Source organism: Alexandromys fortis, unplaced genomic scaffold, assembly GCF_014885135.2.
Source record: "Alexandromys fortis isolate MF-2015 unplaced genomic scaffold, M_Fortis_MF-2015_v1.1 scaffold_175, whole genome shotgun sequence".
Taxonomy (NCBI): domain Eukaryota; kingdom Metazoa; phylum Chordata; class Mammalia; order Rodentia; family Cricetidae; genus Alexandromys; species Alexandromys fortis.
The window spans coordinates 1,988,269-1,998,514 of NW_026068065.1; the positions used below are offsets into that span (position 1 = coordinate 1,988,269).

Below are 10,246 nucleotides of genomic sequence, written 5' to 3' on the forward strand. Positions count from 1 at the left end.
TCCTCCCAAGTTGTTCAGGCCATGTGCTCAGCCTCTGTTCTTGGGGAATGAAGTATGTCATCTTCCCATCATGCACTAGCTTTCACAGCAGAATAATTAACACCAAGGGGGACCAGGGAGGGGTCTGAATTAGGTAATACCCTGCCACTTGTCCCCAGGTACTTACAGAAAGTCAGGATTGGGACTTGGGGAACTTAGTCCCCCGATGATTAATGTCATAGTGATGTTAGACTGTGATTCTTAGCTCGCATTGCAAAGGGAAATGCCTGACCCTTTTCAAAGGGCTCATCTGTGTGTTCGTGCTGGATCCCGCCTTCGGGAGCCACATAGAGGACATAGAACAGTGTCTCTACCTGGCCATGGTCCTCGCAGATCACGGGTCTGGGGTTTATTTTAGCTTTTCATCCCTCTGGACCTAACAGACCATTATTTTATAGGCCAAAGTACAAGTGTCCAGTGGCTTCACAAAGCAGAATACTGCCAGAAAAAGTCCTCGGCCAAACCAGGCTCCACAGAAAGATGGGGATCTTCTTTTCCTCAGTTACTGTCTTTGCCTCTGACAAAAACATCCTTCCTTCTGCTCCTCAGAGCTGTCCCCAGGGAAAATATGATGAGGGTGCTCAGTCCGGCAGAGGAAGATTGTCCTAGTGACAGTCCCGAAAGGGCTGAAGCCACAGAGCAGTCTCACAAGGGGGGAGGGGTGGATACCCCACCCTGTGTGACAGTTTATGAGATTCTCTTACTCAGTCACATGCCTGCTGGGAAGATGGCTGAGTCCTGAGCTATGGTGCCAAGTTTCTACTGCCGTGTCCTGCTCTGCTTCCCAGGACAACCAGCAGTGTCTCCATGGACAACAGAGTTTTCTGTTGTCTGAGGCCTGTCATGTTGATTTCCTTTAACTTCATCTCTGAGGATCCTTTTTTCTTTTTTTTAAAGATTTATTTATTTTTATTGTATTGTTAGGAGTGTTGGCACACATGTGTGGTTTATCACATGTGTGGTTTATCACATGTGTGGTTCCAGAGGAGGGCATCCGAGCCTCTGGAACTGGAGTTACAGACAGTTGTGAGCTGCCATGTGGGTGCTGAGAAGTGAGCCCCAGTCCTTCTGAAGAGCAACCAGTGCTCTTAATTGGGTTCCCTGGACTCCGGTGCTCTGGGAAGACCTCCACGGATGACTGTGGAGACAGAGTAATAATTATGTTAACAAGATATTCTGTGGGAGGCCAGGCGGTGGTGGCGCACGCCAGTAATAATAGTACTTAGGAGGCAGAAGCAAGCGGATCTTTGTGAGTTCGAGGCCAACCTGGCCTACAAAGCAAGTTCCAGGACAGCCAGGGCCACACAAAGAAACCCTGTCTTGAGGGGGAAGAAAAATGGTGTTCTGTGGGAATTTGTTTTTGTACATGTTGTTGTTTCAAAAAAGTTTGAAGTCTAAACCAGAGCTGTTACACAGAGAAACCCTGTCTTGGGAAAACAAACAAAAACAAAAACAAAAAAAGTAGAATTCCTAAGATAGCTCACTTGGCATGACTTGGTCCTCCACCATGGGATCTCCCTAAGCCTTGGCTGCCAAGTAAGATGAGTTCACCCCTGGGCTGATCAGGAGAACCGCAGAAGTACTGCCGTCTCGGGGTGACCAGCTTGCTCGTCCAAAACCTAGACCAGAGCCCCATCCACACCGTGGCTGCCCCTAACTTAACAAGACCCACGAAAAACACCCCTGTGTGCCTTTGTTGGGGTCATTCCAGAGTACAAGATACCAGCTCCTTTGGGCTTGTTAGCCTTAGGGTGCTGTGATAAGAACTAAGGTAAGAGCTGATCTCGATTTCAGACCTGGGAGGCTTAGCCTGGGCTCTGCGCTCAGGCGAGCAGGGGGTGATGCAGCACCCCTCAGCTTGCTTCCTGTCAGTTTCAGAACACCCTTAAGAACTCTGGCTTTCTTTTCTCTTCTAGACCCTCACACTGACAGAAGACCTACAGAGAAAACCCTTTGCCAAATCTGCTCCCAGCAAGTGGACAGTGATACCGTTTACAGCTTGACACCTTCGTGAATCCCACGCCATTTTCCTAACCCAGCAGAGACTGTTAGCAGCCCTGGCCCTGGGTGAAGCCCTTACCCGTGGAACAGAACTCTATAATGTATGCAAAATCTAACTCTGAGTGACCTGCCAGCGAGGACAGCACCCTTCAGCACCCCCCGTTTTCCTTCCGAGCTCAGCGGGCGCCCCAAAGGCCATTCTCCATTGCTCCACTGTCATGGTGGTTTCTGGGATAGGTTAAGCTTTGTTTTGTGTTGGTTTCCCTTGGACCCTCTGAGTTTTTTACACATGGTAACTTGCAATATTTTTCTGTTGAGAAGGCTAACCACCCCTCCCCTAGCACACTTAAAAGCAGGAAAGCGCCAGAACCAGTTCTCAGGCTGGCTTGGAGCATCACAAGCTTTTGAGCCCGTGGAACTCCACAAACTTAACGCATTACATAAACTAAAGGGGGTTTTCTTTTTTCTTTTGTTTGGTAGAAAATTATCTTTTTTTAAAAAAAAAAACTGAACAATGGCACAATTGTTTGCTCTGCGCACCCGTCCAGAACTGAACTACGCGTAGGCAAAGCAAATGGAGGCAGGCATCTGACCCAGGAGTTTCCCGTTCTGAGTCGGGGTGGTCTGTGGACGGGGACCCCAGGGCCCACCCTACAGCTGCCTGGTCAGTGTAGGGCTTCTGGTCCCGTCCTTCGCCGCAGCTAATGCAGTAGACAGTGTCTGCTCTTAGGAACCAGGACCTCTTCAGGAAGGTTCAGCTACTGCTCATTGCCAAATGCCACTAGGGGCTTAGTTTCAAGGAGAAGAGAGAAAAGGAATGTGAGCTGGTTTGCTTCATAGAAGGTAGGGGATTACTGGTGAGCCATTGGGTCATGCCATGAGGAACGTACGAAATAGGCAAGCCAAGTCTGCACCGAGGCAAGCCCGACTTCACTGTTTTTGAAACATGCACATCTTTTGATTACTTTCAGCCTTGCTGTGTAGACTCTGATCTTTCTAGAAGTGTGTGAGTGACAGGCAATAACATACAAGGTGATATATATATAAGCTTAGGTTGTAATTGCACAGGTGACACTTGGAAATACAAGATAAGGCCATTTAAACTTTTTTTCCCAAACTTTCTGCTTCTATGGATCTCATTTTTTGTTTTGTTTTCAAAAAGTTATGGTGCTGTATAGGTGCTTTCTGTTTAACCTGCAAAGTGTGAGTGTACTCGTGACACCTTTGGTGGACAGTTGGGGACACCTTTGGTACGTAAGAAACTGGTGTGGTGATGCCCTGGTTAGCACAGCATACACGCACTTCTCCAAAGTGATATACGAAGACTCTTTTCTTGCATAAAAAGCATTAGGCATATATAAGTGTATAAATATATTTTATCATGTACAGTACAAAAATGGAACTTTCTGCATGGTGTTAGGAATGTGGGCTAATGTTCCAGCACGGTTTCCCTGCTCGAGTTCTCGCTGTTGCTCGCACTGTGGCAGTGGGCACCAACACAGGGGTGCCACCCAGTCTCTCGCACCCACCACCAGCCCCCTTGTGCACCTCTGCTTTCTAACTCCCCTGGGGGTGACGTCGGTGGCAGTCACAGCCCCTAGCATAATGAGAGTTCCATTTGGTATTGTCACACGTCTTTTCTGCCTCGCCTGGATCATCACGTCTGAGCGATGGCCCTGTCCACTTCAGTCCGCCTTCTCCGGAATCCGTACATTGTCACGCAGTTGTGGCTCTACTAGACCTCTAGCGCATTGCTTTATCCAAACTGCTCCGCGTTTATAGTCTTCATTTTTAAAGTCTGATTTTGAAAATGTGTGTAGTAGTCACGTGGTCTGCTTGCCAGCGGGCCGTACCTGCTTATTTCATTCCTTTACGGTGATGTTAGCCACTCCCTGACTCTTCAGGAGTCTGCTGTCCACGCGACCTGTGTCATTTCAGGCAGAAGGCTGGTGGCCTCGCTTCCCAGGGTGCTGATTCCTTGGTGGGGTGCATGGGGGTGGCAGCTGAGGGAGCAGAGAGAGCTCAGGTACAAGGGAGAACCCCAAGTGCTTCCAACAGGAGGGCCCTGAGAATTCTCTCCCGAGCTTAAAGAAGATAGCTGCTGGGCTGTGCAGTTTATGGGCGCTGGGAGTGAGAGAGGCAGCCCTCCAGTGTGTGCCCCTAGTTTGAAGACGCTGAAGTCCTTTTAGACACGTGGCTTCTCATTTATTTTCTTTGCCAGTGTTCGTTGGATGTCAGGCACCAAGTTTCATAGAATGTCCTAGAAAGATTATAAGTTGAAGCAAGGGCAGTGTGAGGCCAGGGCAGGCTCGGCAGATCAGAAGAGCAGAGGCAAAATGCTTGGCTATAATTTCCTTTGTAAAATAATACAGAGTCTACACAGGGGCTGTGTGGAGAGCTGAGGCCTGCCAGGCCCAGGACCCTTGCATACCCCCCTCAGGGGACCCCCCACAGACAGGCCATGCTCCCCTGAGAAGCCCAATTCTATGGCAGTCAGAATCCACAGAGGTGAAGCTCGGGTCCTCTGCACCTGCTGTGAGAACCCTGCTTTCATTGTCTGCCGAGTAGCAAAGAATCTGAGCAGATGAGCGTGTGACCTCCCAGGCTGGGCCAGCTGCCGTGATGGCATCCTGATGAGAAATGGCTGTGTGAACCTTCGTAGGGAGTCCGGTTCACTGGTGACAGGCAGTAGACAGCGGGGTGCCGACTGTTGAAGACTAAAGCACTCTCGGGCTCCGTGGCTCTCTTCGTCACCACCAAAGCTAGAGACGAGCATATGCAAGCCCTCTCCATCCTGGCGCTGGGCTCCTTACTGAGTGCATCTGAGGTGGGCTTCCCCGGGTCCTCTGCACGGAATGGCTGCTGAAGCCCATGGGATTTTGTTCCTAAGTCTCCTGCTAATGGAGGACCATGCACACAGGGAGAGCACAAAACCTTGTTTTTAGGTTGACGATCAGCATCGTGTGTGCTGCTGTCTCAGCCAGAGGAGAGGACATCTTGGCTCACTCCCCAGGAGAGGCTATGTCCCCTCTCAGGTGTGACTTCAACCTACTTCCAACCCGCGTACAGGTTCAAAGTCACAGGGACAGCAACTTTGCCTTTTCCTAAGGAGCACCAGCCACTGAACGAATAAGGAGCACCAGCCACTGAACGAACAAGCAGCATTTGAGTCTTTTGGAAAAGCCCTTCAAGAGTAAAGCAGAGAGAGAGCAAGCAAGCCTTGCACCTGTCCCTTGGACTGAGGGGACACAGAGACAGTTCCTTTTTCTCTCTAAAAAACCAAAGGTGATACAGAATGGGTTCCCTTTTTCTTGATGTTTCTGGGGGACAGCATATGATCAGGCACAATAATGTTCTTTCATCAACTAAAAGCAGACCTTTTGTAGAAAAGCAGTCACGGGTACAGGGGTACAGTGAAGTCAGCTGTGGGAGCGGGGACAGCAGGGGCCCCGGCCATGAGGTGGGAAGGATGGCTTGTGGGATCCTGGCTGTCAAACATGACCTGAGAGCCCGGGTTGCTGACAGAGTGTGTGGCGTTTTAACTAAATCCTCAGTGCATAACAGGCAGATTCGAGGAATGAAGCATTTTCTCTTGCTGAGTTTTATGCATTTGTATATTTCTTTCATGAGTTACGATTACAGGGCCTATGCCACACTCCAGGAATACTTGTGCAGCTGGTTTAAAAAAATGTATGTGTCTGGTCACTTATTTCTCTAAAATTATCTCCTTGCCTGGCAATCAGCCTTGTATACTTGTCCTAGCACATCATGTATGTGGGAAGCGTGCACAGATGTGAAGGAGACCAGAAGAATTGTGTGAAATGTCTTGTGCATTCGGGCTTCACATGTTTAACTTTTTTTTTTTTAAGAAAAAAAAAGTTGCATGAATGAAAAAATAATTCTGTATACAGTTTCTGTAAAAATGGCTTATCTGTTTTGATTTCTTGCTTCCTCCCCCGCACAAACTAGAATTTAGTGTGGCGTGTGGCCATATCCAAACACCTAAGAAGCAGTTCGTCGTGTTGGGTTCGAAGCAGCTCACCCTCGCAACGCTACCACTATCGTGCTGCGTTCTGAGTCCTGAGGACCTTGTCTCATACATTGCCATGAATTAGCCCTACCGCCTTTCTTCTCAAGGATCAACCAGTTTGATTTGCAAAACCGCCCCTTTCCAGAGATGCTTACTTCCCTGGTGTCTGTAGATATTGCCTGTGTATTCCATTTACAACCATAATCTAGTTTGTAAAAGCAATGGTGACGCATGTAAATAAAGCATTGATGACACTCTGCTCCCTGCCCAGCTGTCTCTGTCGTCCTCACTGCCCGTGGCAGTCTCCCTGTGAGATCACTTCCCAGGCTAGGAGTCCCAGAGAAGCTGTGAAGTGTGAAGGCAGGAGTCAGGCTCTGCTTAAAGGAATGACGGAAGAATTTCTCCTCCCGTGAGTCAAGTGAGTAACCACTGGTCATCCTCAGGGCCCTCCTGCACATGGAGGCGAACCTCCAGACTGGTAGCAGCAGAACCAACACTGTCTATGCTCACTCCTGGTTTTGTCAGTGCTGCTGGGAGGAACAGAACATTGCAAGACTATCCTTAGTTGTCTCTATCTTTTCTTTAATTAATAATGCATGTTATAAAAATTACAGCACTTGGAGAAACCCCCAGGAACTAGTTTAAAGGTCCTAAGATATAGCCTGGTTCATATCTTGGTTTAAGGAGGTGGAAGGTTTGCAAGTTGGGCTCTTGGGGTAAGCCCTGCCTCCGGTCTGTTTCCCTCCTGTTACTGAACCTTTTACAAAGGGAAAGAAAGCCCTTGTAGCCTCTGGCATCCAAGTGGGGAAGGCATAGCATCCCTGATTGTGTTCCCAAAAGATGAAAGAGACCTCTAATGGCAGTTGCTACAAGACTTAAGTTCTCAAAGCCAACAAACAGTTAAAATCCCTTCAGTGATCACTAAGTTTCTGTGTGGCAGTAGCCAAACCTTGTGACACCCTCAGGAAAGCTCTATGGCCTGGCCCAGCCTTGCCTGTGATAGGCACTAGGTGTGTTGTGTCCCTGCTGTGCCCCCAAATCAGCCAGGGCCGGGTGATGGGCCCTGCTTCCACATCTGATGTAAAAGAAAAGTCCCTATGAATCTGATTCATACTCAGGTGGTCTGGGCAAGGCTTTGAGCCATCAAAGGCTCTGTGGACACACACCATCCAAATCATTCCACAGCTGCAAGTCAGTGGGCCGACAGCAGGGAAAAGCGGCATTCCTAGCCAGTAACCAAAATCGCGAACACAGCCACTCCTGAAAGCAGGGGGAGTAGGGAGGCAGCTTGTGGTGGAGGAGCTGCCCACAGAGCTCTGGGTATCTCTCACCTCCGGGTGGTGGGCACGAACAGGCATAGGGGTGAAGAGGGAACACTCGTGGGACATGCCCCATTGGAGAGAGCAATGGTCCTGGCCCAGAAGCCCACTTTCAGGACTGGAGGAACAGTTTCTTCTAGATTTCCCTTATCAAGAACAGAAGTTGAGGGCTGAAGAGATGGCTCAGGAGTTAAGAGCACTGGCTGCTCATCCAGGGGACCTGCTTTGAGTCCCAGCACCCACATGGTAATTCCTGTTCCGGGGGTTCTAACACCTGGCCTCTTGAGGTACATGCATATACATAGTGCACAGTCAGGCATGCAGGGAAAGCATCCATACACAAATAAAAATAACCATTTAAAGAGAATGCAGAAGGGTAATGCTGTCAGCATGAAAACCTGAAGAATAAGTTGTGTGCATATGAGGTTCTGCCTAGGGGCTGGCATGTGGTAATAGCTCAGCTGTTTCTCCTCATCCTCTGAAGATTTAGTGCAGGAAGCATGTCCCCATGCTCCTGAAGAGAAGATCTCGGTGCCTTTCTTGGGTTGGCACAGACTCTGTGGTTCATTCATCTGCAGCACCTACTAAGTGCCGGGCATCCTGCTTTCCATAGTAAGATGAACTAAAGGGGCCAAGCTGAAATGTTCACCCTGGCTGAGTCCCTAAAGGAATGAATTCCACAAGTGATACAGAAGACGGGGACACAATGGCCTGAGAGCTGGACCAGCCGAGGAAGGACATGGCTGGAAAGACAGACGGCTGGGCTCTCTGACATCAGAACTCAGGCGACAAGGGAAGGTTAAGACTGGCTCAGGAGAGAGTGACTAGTGGGCATACTTGGGACTTGGTGTACTCCATGAAACAGGAACTCCAGCGAGAAAAAAATAGGCTGCCAGAAATTCCAGACCAAGGAGCTCCGCCTCTTCAATAGAGCGGGAGCCAGCAGGGCAGTGACCTGAACAGAGTTGACCTTTAGAAAGGCAGAGAGCCCAGGGTGTGCTCTGGTGGAGTCTAGGAGGGTGAAGAAAAGGAGAAGCCATAATAACTGGAGAGCTGTTTCAGCGTGGCCCCCACAGGTCTCAAGTGACTGCAGCGTCGCTCTCTCACGTCCCTCTTCCTAGCCCCGCTCAACAGCCATGGCGGAGTAAGTAGACTCAATGCAAAGGCGGGGAGGGAGGGGACAAAAAGAGTTTTACTTTCAATGGTTCTTTTTGAGGAGGGGGTGGCTCGAGACAGGGTTTCTCTATGTAACAGTCCTGGCTGTCCTGGAACTCTGTGGACCAGGCTGGCCTTGAACTCAGAGACCCCCGTGCCTCTGCCTCCCAAGTGCTGGAATCAGAGGCGCGCACCCGCCACCACCGCGGTCAGCCCTGCTTCCAGCAGTTCTTGTATTCTAGTGTGACTTATCCGAGGAGGAGTGTGTCATTACTTGTATGAAGATAGCAACAAAGGCATGGGGGTGAAGCTGGCTTTGACTCCAGGACTGGAGCAGATGTGTGAGTGGGTGGAGGGTGCTGGGGACTAGAAGACAGTGGGATAGATAACTCCACTGTTTCCGTGCTGTGTGACTGGCCGCCAGGTGACTGGTGCAGTTGCAACCCTGTGTCCTCATAGCCTGGTTCCCTTACCTCCTGCCCACATCTTAGATACTACAATAAGGAAGTACCTGATCAGAACAAAGGAATATTATACAGCCATTAAAACAATCATGGAAGCTATCCATCTACACAGGAAAATGTTCCTATCAAGTACTCTTAGAAATGTGTGTTTATAACCTTACATATTTATATAAGAAAAATAAAATGCAGAATTCAGGTAGTATGTACTGATATATAAAACTGGCTGGAGAGAAAAAAATGCAAGGTAAAATATAAAAATGGAAATAATTTCTGTCGCCTTGGGCCATGGTGGTCTATGCCTTTAATCATAGCACTCAGGAGCCAGAGGCAGGCGAATCTCTGTGTGTTCAAGGCCAGCCTGGTCTACAAGAGCTAGTGCCAGGACAGGCTTAAAGCTATAGAGAAACCCTATCTTGAACCCCCCCCCCCCCCCACCCAGGAAAAAAAAAAAAAGAAAGACAGAAAAGAAATAATTCCTGTCCCGGCTTGTGAGCCACGGCACCTAGTAGGATTCTGCTGTAGTAGTACCATAACTGATTTAAACCAGGCTCCCCCCGTGGGTAGACATGATACTGGATTGCCCCCAGCCATTCCTTGTTCTCAACAGCATTGCAACAAATAATTTTATACATATGTTACGTCACACATGTTCCAGGAATCCTGGAGGACTAATGCCCAAATGTGAAATTTCTGAGCCAAAAGATATATGGATAGTAATTGTGACAGAAGTTGGCCCAACTACCCTCCAGTGGACCAGCCAGTTCCCAGCACACAGTGAGAATCTGTTTCCTCACCAACTCATAATTTTAGTATTTTAAAAATATAGTTGTGAACTGTGTCATGCCCCCCTCCACTGGAAACTTCTTAAGGCCACACCTAGGCAAGGCAAGAGTCAAATGGGTCTCAAGGGACAAGTGAGAATAAGGGTGGCTGTCTCAAGGGATGCTCCTGAGCCACCTGACAAAGCTAGGAAGGGGGAGGGAAACTGTCCTGAACACTCGGTGGGTGATTTCCGTGCCACACTGGGAAGTCTCTAGCTGCCAACCTGTCCATCCAGTCTGGCCACAGTCTCCTCCCCTCACGCCACCAGCTTGGACTACATTGCCTCAGGGTCAGCAGCCTAACCTCCCAGCTGGCTTCCCTCATCTCCCAGAATTCCAGAGGGACACCATCACCCAAGAGAAACAAGTCTGGTCTCTTTGACTGCAAACAGCACGCGCGGACTTATTTGCAGTGAG

General features: G+C 49.2%; 1 protein-coding gene across 2 annotated transcripts in view; it reads left to right on the top strand.

Moving 5' to 3' along the window:
• Foxo3 (forkhead box O3) overlaps positions 1-6,329 on the top strand; it is a 92,457-nt gene extending 86,128 nt beyond the window's left edge. For both annotated transcript variants that reach the window (XM_050120493.1, XM_050120492.1), the window contains exon 4: positions 1,956-6,329. The gene's annotated coding sequence lies outside the window, so the exon portion shown is untranslated. The remainder of the gene's footprint in view (positions 1-1,955) is intronic.
• Positions 6,330-10,246: the final 3,917 nt, after the last annotated feature.